The sequence below is a fragment of the Pithys albifrons genome, chromosome 2, assembly GCF_047495875.1.
Source record: "Pithys albifrons albifrons isolate INPA30051 chromosome 2, PitAlb_v1, whole genome shotgun sequence".
NCBI classification, from domain to species: domain Eukaryota; kingdom Metazoa; phylum Chordata; class Aves; order Passeriformes; family Thamnophilidae; genus Pithys; species Pithys albifrons.
This window is the reverse complement of record NC_092459.1, coordinates 14,003,764-14,021,783: the sequence shown is the minus strand read 5'-3', so window position 1 is coordinate 14,021,783 and position 18,020 is coordinate 14,003,764. Positions and strand designations below refer to the sequence as shown.

Sequence of the window (18,020 nt, the reverse complement as noted above, 5' to 3'; positions counted from 1 at the left end):
AGTAAAATTTTAATCACAGTATCAAGCCACCAAAATTCTTTGCATTTCCTCAGAGAAGTCAAACAAAATAAATTCTCTTTGGTAGTCACAGTATTTCTCGGGCAATCATGCTGACTATGGATAATCAAATTGCATTATTCAAGCTGTCTTACTGCACTTCTCTTCAGGTTTTCCAGCCTTCTCCACATGGGTATGTTTGTTTAACATCTTTATGAACTATTTGGATGAGGGGATTGAGTCCATCATTAGAAAATTTGCAGATGACACCGAGTTGGGAGGAAGTGTTGACCTGCTGGAAGGCGGAAGGGCTCTGCAGAGGGACCTTGATAGGCTGGAGAGATGGGCTGATTCCAATGGGATGAAGTTCAATAAGGCCAAGTGCTGGTTCCTGCACTTTGGCCACAACAGCCCCATGCAGCAGTACAGGCTGGGCACAGAGTGGCTGGAGAGTAGCCAGGCAGAAAGGAATCTGGGGGTTTGGATTGACAGAAGGCTGAACATGAGCCAGCAGTGTGCCTGGGTGGCCAAGAAGGCCAATGGCATCCTGGCCTGTATCAAGAATAGTGTGGCCAGCAGGATGAGGGAAGTGATCCTTCCCCTGTACTCAGTGCTAGTGAGGCCACACCTTGAGTATTGTGTTCAGTTCTGGGCCCCTCAGTTCAGGAAAGACATTGAGGTGCTGGAGCGGGTCCAGAGAAGACGAACAAGGCTGGTGAAGGGGCTTGTGCACAAGTCCTATGAGGAAAGGCTGAAGGACCTGGGGTTGTTTAGCCTGGTGAAGAGGATGCTCAGGGGAGACCTTATCACTCTCTACAACTACCTGAAAGGATGCTGTGGCCAGGTGGGGGTTGGTCTCTTCTCTCAGGCGACCAGCAGTAGAACAAGAGGGCAGAGGCTTAAGCTCTGCCAGGGAAGGTTTGGGTTGGATATCAGAAAGAAATTCTTTACAGAGAGAGTGGTCAGGCATTGGAATAGCCTGCCCAGAGAAGTGGTGGATTCACCAATCCTGGAGATTTTTAAGATGAGACTGGATGTGGCACTTAGTGCCATGATCGAGTAATCAAAGTGGGGTTGGATTAAGGGTTGGACTTGATGATCTCGGAAGTCTCTTCCAACCCAGCTGATTCTATGATTCTATGATATTGTCTCTTCACACTACAGTATTTACTTCAGTGATGTAAAGCACAGGGATACACTGTGCAATTGCTAGTTGGACAGAACTCGAATAAAGTCAACACATATTTTAAAGATGTTTAAGCATTTAGCTCCCCTGGCATTAGGAACAAAACATCTCACAAAATCTGATTGTTAGACAGGGGTTGGAACAGAACTGCATTCCTCTGTACAGCTGGAGTCTGATGGTCATGTTTGAAAAGGGTCTTTATCACTGAAGCAGAGAGAAAGCAGGCACAAATCAGCTGGACATAAGGTCAACAGCTTTGCAAGGGAGGAGTAACTCCTGTCCTTATTTTTCTAAATCTCCAGCAATTCCAGTCTAACCAGGCCTCATCCAGGAGGAACTGCTACTGAGAAATGCAGTCTCCTCCCTAACCCACAATCTTCCAGTTCAGGCACAAGCCACATTTCTCAGTGCATCCTGTGGAAAAAAGTATTTTACAATACACATACTAATAACAGCAAAAAAAATGCTTCTGAAACAAGGCCCTCCAAGACACACTGCCTCTCCCACAAGGAGAGGCTGAGAGAGCTAAGACCCCATGGCTGTTATTACTGAAGGTGCTCAGATACTCCAGCAATGAGTGTGATGCAGAAACACACATAAAATAGAAACCACTCAGCTGACAAGGCTCTACTGCACTGTGATTCTCTCTAGGTCATCACTGACATTACACTCTTACCAGTCTTCCAGCACCTCCCCGGTTTTGTGTTGTCCCAATTATCTCAATTCAGAGAAGCTGGTTACCTGGTCATGGGTTATATCGACCTTGAGAAATTGAGTTTTCAGGCATTTCGATTTCATGATCACCTGTGCAGGTCTGATCCTGATCTTCTCTAGTAATTCTCTTTTCTCCCTTGGGAAATTTCTGCCATCTGTTCCCTTATTCATTCCTGAAAATGGACGTAAAAATACAGGTTTTAGCAAGACCCTCAGTAAATGCTTTCACTTTCTCTCATAGGCCCCATCATTCCTTTCAGTAGCCTGTTATTCCAAATGCACTACAAGCAAATACATTTAATTTTATTTTAAAGTGAGCAAAGGTTTCAATTACCAGTTTCATTCTTGTCCAGCTCACATATTTATTTCAAACACTTATGCATGTTTCCTTTCATTCTCCATCTGTCTTTTTTTATTTCCATTCATTCTTTCTGTTGTGAATTGTCATCTAATGTAGAGCATTATAATGGAAGTCAGGTCTTCTAATTCATCTGCTTATCCTTCAAACTCGTGGTGTGACCCTGTGTGTGTCATTAAGCCTTTATAAGCCTCATTTCCTACCTTTAAAAAGGATGTTGTCTATTTGAATCATTATATTACAATTGTTTAATTTGATCAGAGTAGTAATACTTTATAAATGAGTACTATTTCCATTTCATGCCAATCATGCCACCCACGTTAACTCTTTTGTGTTTACTTCTGGGCTGATAATGCCAGAATCTTCTTTCAGGCTCTGGGTCCACAGTGAACAGATAAATTTCACTTTATGGTGATCTGTCTTGCTCCTGAAACATTTGCCTTCTTGCACAACTTTCCTCCAAAGATTATTCTTCATGAAATCATGCAGAGAAAACCTGTTAAAAAAACCCTGAGTTTTTAAGCTGAACAACAAATAATGTAAATACTTTGGTCCCCTACTCTGCTAATTGTTCTCTTTTTTTAGAGGTTTCATTTCAGTAAGAGTACCTGAATGTATGCATTCACCCAAAGCATTTTCAACACAATGCCATCGCATTGAAATGAGGAAGGAAACCCTACTATAGATAACTGAGGGATGGATTCCATCTACTTATTTGCAGCTCAGAGTGGTGCCGAAAGCCCATAACACTCAGATAATGGCAATGAATTGAAAAGTGATACAAAATGTGTTTTGCTTTGGTTTTGGGGGGGGGGTGTTTGAGTTTGGTTTTTTTAAACTTCAGTATGATATTATTCAAAACGATTGACAGAGACAGTTTTGTCTTTGTTTTAGTTTTGAATGGCCTTGTTAATATACACCTCCACAAATTCTAGTTTCTTTAGCAAATCAAAAATATCTTTCCTATGCAGAGCAACTCAAAAAAACCTGATTTGGTTACTGCCACTGGAACCTTTGCAGTGTAAAATCTGGGTGGCCTCTGTGCTTCAGGCAATAATTTGCTAACACATTTTACATGTCAAGCCTCAGCTACATTCCTGACATGCTCAAAACTCCTCAAAACATCACTGGCATGTTAGAATATTCAAGAAATACAGAATCAGACCCAAGGACTGCAGAGCATGTGTTGTACAATTTATTGGGATAGAAACATCTCAATCATCATTTGTCCTTGCTTATAGGAGATTATATTAGCTCTTTAGCTCTGGTTGTTCTAGCAGACAGAATTGTCTATCAGTTGCTTTCTATTATAATGTCAGACAGCTCCTGTTCTGGGCACCTTCAGTAACACACATTGGTGGGAGACAGTTCCTAAGTGGAAAAGTGTGAGGATTTTCATTACTTCTTTGAAGTATGAAGGCTTCATCAATGGCTTGATCCTAGCCATTGAGAGGACTGGAGCAGAGTTGAGTGCCTATTTCATGTCTGATATTTCTCTCCCTCTGATCAGATAAAAAGGAATAGGGAGAAAACACAGTCATCATGCTTTGCCTCAGTAAACCTGTCAGTCAAAATAACTCACAGCAGGAGTGTTCCAAGAAACTTGAAAGCTCTGCAAATCACAACTTCTTCTCCAAGATGCACCTCACCTCTTTTGGTTTTAGTGATTTTTTTAGGGATTCCTGGCTAGTCTGTTACAAAACTCATAGTTTCCATATATTCCTCCACAAGGATGCAGCTACTTTTGTGCCCTGGCCCCTTAGACATTTCCCCTCACCCAAAATTCATTACTTTTGTCTTGCATTTTGCTTTCTAAAACTTTTCTTCTCCCTACAACAACAAAGTTATCTATTCTTTAGGTCACCTGGTGTCTCAAGTGTCCATCACTAGTTTCTCCTTCTCTGATTGTCTAAACCTCCCCAGAGATCTCTGCCCACTAAACACTATAAAAGAGCAGGTAGGGGCTGCAGATGATGACATTTCTGCAACTACTTTATTTGTTCTCAAAGACTAAGTGACTACTATTTTTCATTCATGACCTAAAGAAAATTTTACACATTTACTAGCCAAAAGAGTACTGCTACTCAAATACAAGTGTTAATGTTGTACAGATTGTTACATGTATGCAGGATGAATACCTGTTCCTGCTGTCCTCTGCAAATTCTTTCTTTGACTTCAGGCTTTTTCCTTCTTCCCTACAAAAGGCTATTTCCCCCTGTGCTCTGTTTCACAACAGTACAGCACTTCCCAAAAGATTATTGTCTTGGGTTGAGCTGGCAAAATGCCAACTGCCCAAGACAATTATGAATTTATTTGTCAAGATCAGGCTCTTCCACTCCATCTTTGCCACTGGTTCCTCACCCCTAGAGATCAGTCATCAGCCTGATGTGACTTTTGCCCCACAGGCTGCTCCATCTCCAGTCCACTTAGCTGTCTTCTGCTCCCCACATCTCTACCTGAAAAGAGTTGAGTAGCACAACTTGCTCAAACCTCTCACCTTTGCACTGATGCAGCTTTGGTGGCCTTGTCCCAAGGTATGTTTCCCTGCAGTGCAATACCCATTCCCTTTAGATTCACACCTTGCAAACCAACTCCTCCTCAGAAAAAAAAGGAAAGGGCTTATCTCACCTATAGCCCTCACAGGCCTAGCTGATCCTCTGGTAGAGAAAAACATTTAGAATATGTATTGCTACCATAAACTGTGGGTAGTTAATCCTGTGGAGATATCCGAAATCTAAACTCAGACAGGCACCAATCTAAAATAAACTACAGCTGATGTTTCGGCTTTTATTCTGCTGCCACCAAAGGCAGATGGCACAATTCCCATTGATTCCAATTAAATCGTAGACTAGGTCCTCTTCTTACTCATCTTTCTGTTTCTGATGCCTCTATTTGTCTTTCAGTAGTAAGTTTCCCTGCAATATCATGTAGCTCTCAGGACCATAAAAAATTTCTGAAAGAGCCATACAAGTGCAAATCTTGGTACTATTTTTTAATAACAAAGTAGGTAAGATTTTTTAACTCCCCTAATTAATGGCATGGAAGAAAACACGGCATGGTTTTATGCTAATGGTTTAGTTGGTTTCAGTTTGGTCTATAATCCACCCCAAGAACCAACATACCTTCTGTACATCTCTATATTTAAGGAAAAAAAGTACTCTCTTATGACACAAATGCTCAAACATAACTGTTAACCGTTTTGCAGTGAGATGGATGTCTAACCCTTTTGCATCTAGCTGGACCTTGACATGCCTTATCTGAAAGCAGATCATGCACACACTTGTTTTTATGATGTGCTTCGCACACGTGTGTACAAAGCTGTGGTGACATCAGTGCATTGGTGCTGCCATTCTTGTGGGAGTTGCACTGCCACAAGCCATGCAGCTTTTTGCTTTACTCTCTGTTCTTACAAGGACAGCCAGAGGGTCTCCTGGTTTCCACTTCAATGGTGACAGAGAGCATGACACTGAATCTATGCTGTGAGCAGCTCAGCTGCAGCTGTTTTGAGACACTTGGGGGGTAAAGTTTCAGGGCTGTCAGCTTCTGCACTTTGCTGGGCTGCCTGTCCTCTTTCCTGGAGGTCTGTCCTTGAAACTTTGGCCTTCCTGGTTGCAGAGAAAAGCCTGAAAACATGGAATCTTACAGTATTTTGAAGAGTGACTCATGACTTTTTGCCACGAAGGGCACATACTACTGCCTGCTTTCAACTTCCCTTTGTCTCTTTGCATGCAGCCGCACCTGCAGATGTTCAGGGAGGAGTGCCTGCACTCATCCACCCTAAAAGCAGCTTCTGTGTATGCAAAAGTCAGCACCCGGGTGCACAGGTGTCACTATTCCCAAAGGGCGGGTGCAGAGGTTCTGCTTGACAGGGTCACATGTGTACAAGCAGTTGCCCCTTTGAGCAAACTAGACTCTGAATACCCCATTTTAGCAAAGTAGCAAAGCTTCTTCCATGTGTTCCATCCTCAGCACATTTCTTAAAGTAGTTTTATAGTGTTAGATATACAGATGTCTATCTCAGAATGTTTTTTCCACTTGTACTATCTGACCTTCACAGTTGTTTCACACAAAGCCCAGAGCTCACTTTAACTCAGTTTCCAATGGCTGCTGCTGAGAGTGTTCAGTTCACAGAGGGGGAAGCAGCCCAAAAAAATGACCAGGACAGACAGGCTTAGAAATGCCCATCCTCATTACCAGTGGCCCTCCTCAGCTTCCTCCAGGGCTTGAGGGATGCATGGTCTTGTCCCATAACCAATCTGTCTGGGATGCTGGCAGGCCAGGCAAGGACCACACCACTCTGCCCTGTAGCCCTCTCCCAAAGGAACATCCCTCCTGACTTCACAGCATGCCAGGGTCATGCAGCAACACAGAACCAAAAAACTTTGTAATTTAAATCCATCTTAATACAGATTTTTAAAAGACATACCAACAAAAACATCAAAGAGCTCCATCATTTTGCTTCAAATACAGCAAAAAAGTTTGATCCTTCTCCAAATCAAAAGGCAAGTGCCCGGCCACCCCAGCAGAATTCCATCCCGGGATTCTTACAGCAAAAGACCTTCAAGTTGGCAACAACTTTTTATATCAGACAGAAATAAACTTTTCATATGAAGGCAAATCACTTAAAACCCTTACAGCTTTCAAAGCACGACAGAGGGAGAACAGATCCTTGTTTCTCTTTAAACTTCCTGGATCATTTCATCAAGAAATGACAGTAGATGATGACATTGACACCATGACAGCCCCAGGGGAACCTGTCCAGAATGGCCTCAGCCACCTTCAGCAGAGAGCTGCCCAAAGAAATCATCACTCCAGATACCTTTAATAACAATGCCTATGACTCAGATAGCACTTAGCAGCAAATGTGGAAGGTAGCTGAGCACCATTACCCCATACAGATGGGGAAAACCAGCCCTGCTGGGCTAAGTGATTTGCCTGCAGCCTCACAGCACCTGGCAGACCTCAGAGCAGGAACTAGGGCCAGGGACATGTTGTCCTAATTCACTGCAAAGCCTATGTATCCCACCTGCCTCAGAGGGGTTACAGCCCACTCTGCATGCATGAGGTGAGTGTGACCCCACAAATTCTTCTGTCTGGAGACATGATGAAATATAAATTTAACAGCTTGGTTTTGCTATTAAATGTGTTCCACCAGCCTAGTCCCACCATATTAGTATACATGAATACAAAGCCAAACAGAATGTTAAAAACAAAAGTGTAAGTGGGTGAACTCACTAAGCCAATAGGTGCATTCAACAAAGTAGCGTATTTGTGATTATGGATTTTTGCCAGACACATTTTGAAGATAACATCTTATTTGTACAATGAATGGTTAGGCTAATCAGTGCAAGGGTTTAAATAGTCTTAAGTACATTAGCATAATCACTCATGAAGCACATGTAGTTTATAAATGAATTAACAGCTACAAATTAAAGAAGTGTCTGCTTTTTAAAGCATCTGCCCAATTTTAAGGGAAAAAAATTGGAAAGTTGGGCATTCTGATTTTCAAATGCTCTCAGCCTGTGCACTGTGGAAATGTCTGCTTCCATCCTCCACTCCTCAACTTGCCCAGTCCCACATGGAGCTCCAGGGGCAGCTCAGAGGAGGTAGGACTCCATACATGAATGAAGCTTTGCAGACCCCAGTCCACAACTCTCATCAGTTCTAACTCACTCAAATTCAGGATTTATATTATGTTGGCTTGGGGTTAAACTGTTGTAGGTCTTTAGAGTCCTCAAACTTTCCCAGAATTTCAAAAAGGTGTATTTTTATAAAGAGGAGGATTTTACAGACCTATTGAGCCTGAAGTCAGAAGAATGTATGGTTCCCACTCTGTGATCCCTCATTCCTGCACCTCTTTCACATGTTAAAGAGGATGACTTCCGCTGGCCCCTGAGTTCACATACCTCAGCCAACCTGACTGCCCATTTCTCTTGGAACTGAAGAAAAGTGCCTACATGACTGCTCTGCAGTCAGGGATCATGCCTCCTCTAAGCCTATACTGAAGAAATCCCAGATGGAAAGACACTCTGTAGCCCCGTACCACAGCCTCCATTGAACTTGCAAAGGTGCACACATGATAGGAGTACAGAAGTTTTATTTCCTGGAACAGAAACTGAACAAGTACGGATTCTTGAAAAAAGTGACATATGAAGGGGAATAAGAAATGCTCACTGAGAACAAGGGACGCAAAATAGAAATAAGGTGGCAGAGCCAAAGTGAGGAGAGGTTTATCTCAGCAGAACTGGTAGGTAAATGGAGAACTTTCTGGCGAAAGGACATTGTGAATAATACATAGTTTCAAGATGCAGTTACACAAATTAACTAGACATACATCCATTTGGGTACTAGACAGATACCTCTGTGGCATAGGAAGGCAGGAAATTTATAAGGAAATATTCCTGCTTTTGCCCTGCATACTCTTCCCTGGGCATCCAGTTGCCCATGGTCAAAAGGCAGAGCTGGATCAGCCATTTTATGTTCTCATATTTTTAACTCTGGAGTGGCACAAGTAGAAATTAAGAACTGCATTTTCCAAAAGGCAAAGCACAGGGGAATATTTTATGTGCAGCATTGGAGGGAACGGAGAGGGGTCTCTGCTTTCCCCCTTTGTCGGGGGTGGGGGGGTGGGGGGGGCAGAGAAAGGAAACAGAGACAAGGAGTCCCGGCAAAAAAGCCTTTATTCCAACAATCCCTGAGGTTTTGTTAAGATATCTGGGGGTAGATCCCACACCTGGGGGTGGATTGGGTGAAAACTTAGGAAGGGGCAGGGTCTAAGGTCCATTAACCAATGGATTTAGGACAGGCAGCTGCCCCCCCCCCCCCCCCTCAGCCACGAGGCACAAGCGGTGCCTCACACGGGACCTCCCACCCTGGAACAGCGGGGCAGAGAGGGAAGGGGGCACCTGCTGGCCCTCCGATCCCTGGGGCTTCCCGTGGGGGGAGGCGGCTGTGATGTCCTGGTCCAAGGGAGGGGAGGCTGTTGCCCGGCCTGGGAAGAAACAATAACATGCTCAACCTCAGGTTCGATGGCTTCGTTTGGGGAACAAAGGGCCTCCGGGAGACACGAAGGAGACAGGGAGGGGTAGATACAATACAAGGCGGGGTGTGGTGTAACAGCCCCGCAGGGGAGCTGTAACAAACCCAGAGAGGTGACACAAACTTTGCAACTAAAAAACCCATAGCAAGTAAGAACATAATTTTAAAACTTCAGTAACAAGTCTTTCAGTACGTATTTTCTCAGGTTCGATGTGCTTCTCTAGCGCAGCTCTCCTTGGGATTCATTTCAGCATTTTCTACAATTTTACCCTAAGTAGGCAGGCTGTTCCCTTAGTCTCTTGCACAAGATCACTTGAACAAGCTAATTTACCTCCCATTCCTTAACACCCGACCCACCCACAAAACACACTGGCAGTGGGTGTGTTGGGGCTGTGGTAAACACCTCTTGTCCCCTCACTGCCCACCCCAGACTTCACACAGCCCAAAGGGAGGAAATTAACAGGTTCATTAGTCCTTCTCGTGCTACAATTTCATTGTGGCCAATTGTCAACTACTGCAAGTAGAGCAAAAATTTAGTAAACACATTTATCTTTGGGCTATGCTAGTCCTACTTCTTTTTCCCCTCCCATACTAGAGCATACTTATCCTTTCACACACACTAAGTCTTCAAAGGTGAATTTGCCTTTTATTTTGGGTGGCTTTTTTTTTATCTTCCTGACTGACTAGGAACCACTTTGAGGCAATAATCAGAAGCCTTGCACTAGAAGTCCAACGTTCTGGTTTGACTCCCTAGTAAATGTACTGCTATTTTCATCTTAGGCTGAGGGCAGCCCAGTCTCCACTCACACTGAGAAGTATTAAAAATACAAAATACTTCCCTTGGTTCTCAGAAAGAGAATAATCTAAACTCTTAAACTAACTGAACTGAAAAAGAGAAAAAAAAAAGAAAAGAAAAAGAATAAAAAAGAGGAAGCCTTAGCGTGAAGAGCTATTATTATGTCTTTTCACATTTTGCTGTAGCTAAAAGCATGAGTTGTATATATAACTAATGCACCACCCACCCAAGCAAAAATACTTGCTTGAAAAAGTAAAGGCATGCCTGTCAGAACTCATCCTCTTCCATTCAGTCTCCATTGTGTATTTTTGTTCCTGTGATAAATTAGCCCACTACTTCTCAGGTGATTCTGGCATTTCAAATTTGAACACAGGACATGCTCAAGTAAAATAATCTAGTAACTTCACTGAAGAATGAACTCTCAGGGCAGCTAATACTCAGCAAAGCAAAACTGAAATGTGAAGGTAATGGGGTGAAAGTTTGAGGCCTGCCCTCCACTTGCACTCACACACATTAATGTTTCCATCCTGGCAGCTATAAACACTGTTTACCATTAGACACCTGCAACAAATTTCCAATACTCTCATGCTTTCAGTCTAGGTTAGCATGTAATCTGTTTTGTATGCTAGTGAGCACCAGAAACCTGAGTTTGCCCTGGAGGGTTACAGTTTGTAGGTGGAGCTACCTGGTCACATCTTTCTTCTTAGTGTTCTCATTTCTGTCTTTCTCCTTCAAAGTTCTAAGTCTTCTTCTCTGTGTCAGTACTGACTTAAATTCTTTCTTTCATTAAGCATAGCTAACATCTACATCGATGTAAGCTGCAGTCATTTTCTGGTTTACACAGGCAGACTTTCCAGACAGTGAATAGGAACACAGAAAGGTACACTGACACACCTCTCAGTCAGTAAAATAGCATCTTTGCACCAGCATCTTGCAATTTTAGCTTTTGAATATAGGGAGGAAACCCAAGAAATTTTACTCTGTCTTTTCACAGAAAGATGGTCTGTGACCAGCAATGCTTTTGGAAGGCAGTGGTGAAAAAATCTTGAAATTTCGTTGAATTATAAAACAAGATTGAAAACTTCTAGACAAGACTCCAGACACTCAAAATATTTAGCAACTTTACAGGGAGTTTTACAAGGATATTCCAGTAGATCTTGGGCCTCTGCTCAACACCATTACTAATATCAGGATAGAGAGTAGGTCTTCTCACTAGTTCTGCTGCTTTCAGAATCTCAAAACAAACTGAGGTTCAACATAGCTGGCTCAGCTCCTAACTTTTATGCAAAAGAAAACTATTATCCTGTAACATAATATCCAGGGAAAATCATAATGTCATGGACTAGGTCACCTCTCCAGTCATCATATGTTTCTCCGTCATACCCATATGACGCACCCTAATTCCTCCTTAACAACACACGAAAGAAACCTGGGTAGAGTGGGCTGAGAAGGAATTCTATAATTTCTAGGGCATCTGTTCCTCCAGTACATCTGATATATAGAGCAAGGCTGCATGTGCTTCAAGGAAGAATTTTCATAAGTATCTGAACTTAGTTAGCCAAGGTGCACAACGTGAGAGCAAGATGCTCCAGCAAGTACCATTATGCACATATTTTGCAGCTTGTAGCTGAGGTCAGCATTAACGGGTTGACATACACTGCTGGCATGCAAGGACAGAATAAGACATTCCAGAAGGTCTCTTCTAAGATGAAGTATTTGAGTGTGGTCTCTAAGCACTGCGTGGTGTAATTGCATTCAGGTATTTATGAAGTTCATAAAGTTCAAAGCCATTCCAGACCTTTTCTGGATCACAAACAGTGACAGATGTGATGATACAGTAGAAGAAAACCCTGATCTAAGACTTGTGTACAGGTTTGATCTGAAATCACAGACATAGCTCCACTCAACATGGGAGAAGTCCTTGGGATTTTTCCTGTGTATAGTTTTGCCATAAAGAGCCTGTTTCCTAGCCGTGGGGTGCACAGGAAGGTCTACCTGCTACTGAGCCCTTCTGAAAAGTGGGGTATAGTTTCGCCAGGCTAATATTTCTATGTTTGTTATAAGTTTAAGGATTTTAAATCATGCAAATGTGTCTAGAGATTGCAATGGGTGTGTGTTTGAGAAATCCAAAAATAAAATAATGTAATGCAGCCAAATACTTAATTACCAACATGTGCATCTGTTGTCAAACCATACGCTAAGTGAGTGGCACTGCTCATTAGTTCTGCTTTCAGGAGCTACCAGGCGTTCATGTCATCACTACCAAGAGTCTTCTGAGTCTGAATCATCTCCGGAAAGGACAGATTCTGTCACTCATGCAGTCGCTGTTAACAAGAATGCTGATGGCATAGCAGGTGTTTCCTCCACTTCTCTAAACCTGGAAAGGTTCTGGCACAGCTTCCCTCCAATTTTCCCTCTTCAGAAAGGAAAAACAATCTTTCTCTCCTGGCTCACACAAATAGGCAGGAGGCATGTTCCAATAACTCAGGTATTGGATACAATTGCTCCTATTCACTCCGTTGCTTACAATACTATGTGATTATCGTGCTGTGCTAGGTCCTCAGGAAAGAATGTTAGTTTACCCAGTCCAGTCCTTTTCAAGCAATAAAACTCTGTGCCCAGTGAAACAGAAGGGGGTCTGTGACCCACAGCAGTAAAAAAGGTCCACTCACTATTTAGCTGATACATTAATTTGGCAGTGGGTTTGAAATGCTCTTGCAAAGTCACTGACTAGCCCTTTCAAACTTTTAAGGGCATATGATGTTCTGAAATGGACTTGGAGAACTTCCTGCGCTTTGTCCACAACAAGCAACTGCCAGCTGGGATCTAAAGAAAAGAGAAGAGCATCACTGTCAGCAAAACAGCACACAAGTGCCAAAGAACAGTACGGGGGGAGGAAGAATCTGAGCAAGCCCAAATATGGGTCACAGCCTGATGAAACATTACAGTAAAAACTCTACAAAACTGGCTTCTCCAGTAGAGACTGAATGTAGCTCCTAGGTAGCTCTTGCAGTACTGACAGACTAGAGCTCAGTCTCTCCTTCCTAGAGATTGCACAGAAGTGGGGCCGATCCCCATGGCTCATGCAGTCATTGTAGCCTCCTGTGGTTTTGGGTGGGCTGCAGAAGGGCACTGCTTGCCTCACACCTGATTCTGGCTACTCTACTCTGGCAGCTATCCACCTGCCCTGGTGTGCAAGCGCTGATCCAGCCCACACTGGGGTTGCAGCAGAGAACCAAGGAGCCATAGTTGGGCTTCATCCCAGACAGGGCTTTGCTAGATGCCAGTTACATTTCAGTCCAGTTCCACTGTTTTCTCACACTTTCTCTGAGCCAGTGAGGCACAACTTAGGTCTCTTCCCTCAGCTGTGAAATGCCTTGTGGCCTTTTAGACAGGGCTCTTTACAAAGGGAAAACTCAGCAGTTAGCCAACACTGAAGGTGGCCAAGCCCAGGCTCAGCTGTTGCATTTGCGTGGGCACAGCAATTCCAGGTTGCACTCAGGTGGCTGCTACAGAGCTGGAAAGGGCAGGGATTCTCCCTCCCTCCCTCCCTGTGCCCCCCTTTTCTGTACAACAAAACAGCCAAACCAAATCGTTTTACTTTTCAAACAGCTGAAGATGGCTCAGGCACTCGTTTCCACTCATAATAAAATAAACATTTTCTTTTCAGTACAGTGGCTCCCAAGAGCTAAAGTTCAAGCTGGAACATTGAAACTCACACAGCTTAAATCACCAGTGGGACACCTCTGTACCCAGCCTGGACCTGTTCAGGGTTTGGACAGTACTGTGACTCCATGCTCCAGAGCTTTCCTCTGCAAGCTTTCTTGTCCCTGCCAGCTGCAGCAGCCAACACTGCCTACAGCAAATGTGTCACATATAGGTAGGTCACTAAATATCATGCCCAAATGCAACATAGGACCAGATGCCATTAGGAGGAAAAAAAAAAGAAAAAAGTCATGTTGATGTAAGCACTATGCTTTTACTTCCCCAAGTCTGACAAGCCTCCTACACAGCCAGCAGCAAGTAGCTATTTCCCTTGTAATATCATCAGCCTTCAGTAATGTTCACTTGCCTGTTTTTAATCCCCTCTGCAGCCCTTCCTACCATCCCTTGGTAAATCCTTTCCCCTCTACCATTTCACAACTGGCCAGATCTTTTCCTCTTTTTCCCTACCACATCTGGCTTCTAGACCTTTCTCCACTTCTTTCCATTAACATTTTTGAAGTTCATCTAGGGCTTGGCAGATTTTTTTTCCCTTCTTGGTGGTGGGAGTAGGAGGAGGGGGGACCTGCTACTCAGATGGCTTTGGCAAGCCTGGGCAGCTTTAGCTGAACTCCCCAGCCCTCTGCCAAGAACAGTCTAAATAGAAGCACCAGAAACTTCTTTTAATGCCACTTGTATTAATTTTTTTTGAATTGGGCACACTTGAAATTGCTTTTAAAACATGAAAAAATAGAGAGAAAGATTAGTAACCATGTGAAACTCAAAATGTACCACACACAGTACTGTCATAGGGAGGTGGCGACAACATGATGAGGGTCTAAGCCATTTGTATTAAAGGACTTTTTTCCATTACTTTATTTAATAAAATTGTTCTTAAAACAAGACTGCTCTTAGTTTTTGGACAGAAGAAAGTATTCCTGTCTTTGCTCATCCTAAGCAATGTACAACAGTGTACATAAAAAAAAAACAAACCCTGTTCCCTCAAGGTATATCCAAAAGGAAAAAAAGGCAGACCAGGATGAAAGAGACCTATGTGCCTTTTCACCCTCCAGCTCCTTTCCTTACTCACCTGTTCTCCCTGCCAGGGAAGCAGGGTGGGCCTCTGGAAGGCCCCTGGCTTGCTACCTACTCCCATCATCAGGCCCAAAGAGCTCCTCAGAATTTCAGTCTGTGTGCCTTAACCTTGCTGCTGTAACCATCAGAGATTTCTCTGTACCCACTGAACAAGCAGCTTTAACGTCTTAGAAGATCTGATAAAGGAGCACTAAAGTAGCAGTTTTAAGGGGAGTTATAGCCAGCCAGATTCCTCGCACCTTCCTTCTCAACCTTTGGCTTCAGATGCATGGTAGAGCCAGCACTATGGGATGGACTCAAAAGATCATCTTTCGAGAAGCGCAATTGGGGTTTTAGCCTGGTTTTCTGATAGCCAAAGTGAGTACAGGCTAGGCCATGGGAATTTCAGGTATAAAGGAACTGGAGACACTTCTCGTGCTAGAAGTGGGGCTGGAGAGGGAGAGGGGTTGTTATTTGGACCTAGGACACTGCATAGTTCACAACTTAATGCCACCTTCCCCTTCTTCCTCCCATACACAGTGCAGCACAAAGGCTTCAGCCAGTGCTGCAAGGATGTCACTAAGTATCCCAATGACATAAAATAAATGCTCTCAGTCACAGAGGTCTGCCACTACTATCCTCAGCTTGGGTTTGTGTCTCCAGTATGATCATCCCTATCTCCACGCCTGAACTCCAGTCTGGATACAGCCAGCAGGTCTACTTTGGGATGGTCTCCACAGCAACTTGCAACCACAAGTAAAAAGCCTCCTTACAATAGCAAAACATAGGTTTTGAAGCATGAAAGGAAGCAAAATAATCTGTAGGAGTAATCTAGATATATATGCACACTTTAGGAGGGAAAACAGATAAGAATCTTCCAGGTGAATTAGAGGGCATATACTTGCAGAAGAATAATGCTTCTTGAGTCTACAATCATTTCATGATTAACATCTGGTTCCTTGGCCAAGGAATGCTGGTTTCTGTTTTTCCATAGCCCAACCCTTGTTCCAACTTCTAGATGGACTTTTGCATTTTAGATATCTCAGTAGGAGACATCATATTCAGTCCAGCTCAGTTTGCATATAATAAATTTCTCAGGCTGTTATTTGTCCCCTTAAATATATTCCATCTCATTTAAAAATTACAAGGAATTGAAAATTGCTAGATTTCTGCTAGACTTTTGATATCTCTCAGTTACTATTATCAATATGGATCACAGGACAAATATTCTCATAGGCAGAAGAGAACGAATTATGCATTTCACAATGATTTAGAAGTCCCCTAAAACTTGAAAGAGAACTGTCAAAATCTTTTAAATGTTTTGGCCTCATATTTTCATGTCTCCTTTCTGAGGAGAACCTTTCTGAGGTGCTTGCAAGACTGGAAAGTTTCCTTTTTCTTTCATCACGAACACCTTTCTCTTAAAAACAAAAGTTACCATATAATAAGTGGGGGTTTTTAGCAGGTTGGTTTGGGATGATGTAAAATTTGCCTTTGGCATCTATGACAAAAGGCAGTCCAGTTCTGGAGATAAGTTAAGTATATGCTTCGTTTACATGTGTGACCTGATAATCTACAGTACTGAAAAGCTTTTCTTTCTAGGAAAACAATAAGGTTGTACATTCAGGCCTCTCCTCACACTTCATAGGAACTGGGAGAGCTTAAACATGAGTGAGACAATCTGCAGTTCCCTAGAAAGCAATGGGTTTGAGAGGTTTTTTCATATATATCTGTTATATGCTAGAAGTGACTATCATTTTATATTATATAATATTTTGAGTTGGTTTTGTATGCTGTAAATTCTTTTTTCTGTAAAACAAGATCTGTGCAGGGAATTTGATAAAGTAATTTTATGTTTCCTACTCATTGCTACTGCTTTCACATGCTGACAAATTAAATTCCAGTCATTTGACTCAGCCTCTTATTTTAGATCGTCATCCCATTTTCCCAGTGTTTTGTCAAATAAATACACTTGTATGTGTAACTACACACAGAAACCTACAAAAAATCTACAGGGCACTGTCTCACTTTGCAATTTGGAACAAATTAGTTCTTCTAGAATAAGTTTTTTAGGTTTCATAATCCCTTTCCATCCCACTATTCAAAGCTATAGCATTACCAAACTTCTATTGTCTTCTACATACAGAAGAGATTGTATTAGCTGACACCCACTTCCTTGCTTCAAAGTTTTAACAGACTAAGAGGTTGGCTATGAGTGGGAAATGACAGCTTGGAGAAATGCCCTGTGAATGCATCTGCACCATGGTCTGTACAAGCACTAGTGTATTGAGGCAGGGCACTGACCCTTTTACTCTTCACACACCATCCAGCCAAGCATAGAGCCCTGTGCTTCCCACGGTGCTGAAGGACTGCACATCTCCCTCTGCTCATTAAGCAGCCAGTGATGGGCTGGGTAAGCTGACCCACTCCAGAAGGCAGATCCGATCCCGGCAATGCTGTTCTGAGGCAAACAAATAAAACAAGAATTCAAGCCAAGAATTGCAGGAAGGGCTGAAGGAATGGTAGGATGTGTCCAAGAGTCAGGCATATGGGCTATCTGCACTAGGCAACCAAAGAGGGCCAGGGCATGGGCCCAAGCACTGGCACAGCATCACCATGCTGCTCAACTCTCAGTGCTGTCCTTGGCACAGACTCATCCCAGGCAACCAGCTCTCTCTCACACAATGCCTGGACACTTTCAGCAATAACCAAGGACCATTCCCAATACACTGTTTGGATGGGCCACCCTGTTGGGGTGGGAGAGGAAGAGAATTTATGGTCAAAGCAATGACAATCCAGCTGGCCTTATGGCCAGTGAGCAGTTGCCTGGCCTATTTTTTTTCACTAGTGTAGAAGCGATCTTGAATACCACAAGTCATTCAGCACAGAGAACTTCCCAGAATAGGTACTGCCTCTTACTAGGACTGCCCCAACTACTCCAACATAGCAAACTCAGCCTCTTTGTGTTCTTCTGCTGCCTGAGATATTTCTGTAGAGTGTATTTAATCTCCCCAGTCTTCATGCATTGTCTGGGCTGACTTTTAATTGACGAGAAAATTAGATGACTGCATCTATTAGGCCAGAGCGCTATTTCACCTTGATTTGACCCTCAAACTGAAATTATAGATTGCATATCCAAGCAGCAATCTACTATC

At 43.0% G+C, this 18,020-nt stretch overlaps 1 long non-coding RNA gene across 2 annotated transcripts in view; it reads right to left on the bottom strand.

Moving 5' to 3' along the window:
- Positions 1-1,933: 1,933 nt before the first annotated feature.
- LOC139668275 (uncharacterized) overlaps positions 1,934-18,020 on the bottom strand; it is a 51,799-nt gene continuing 35,712 nt past the window's right edge. For both annotated transcript variants that reach the window (XR_011697016.1, XR_011697015.1), the window contains exon 4: positions 1,934-2,070. This is a non-coding gene — a long non-coding RNA (uncharacterized lncRNA). The remainder of the gene's footprint in view (positions 2,071-18,020) is intronic.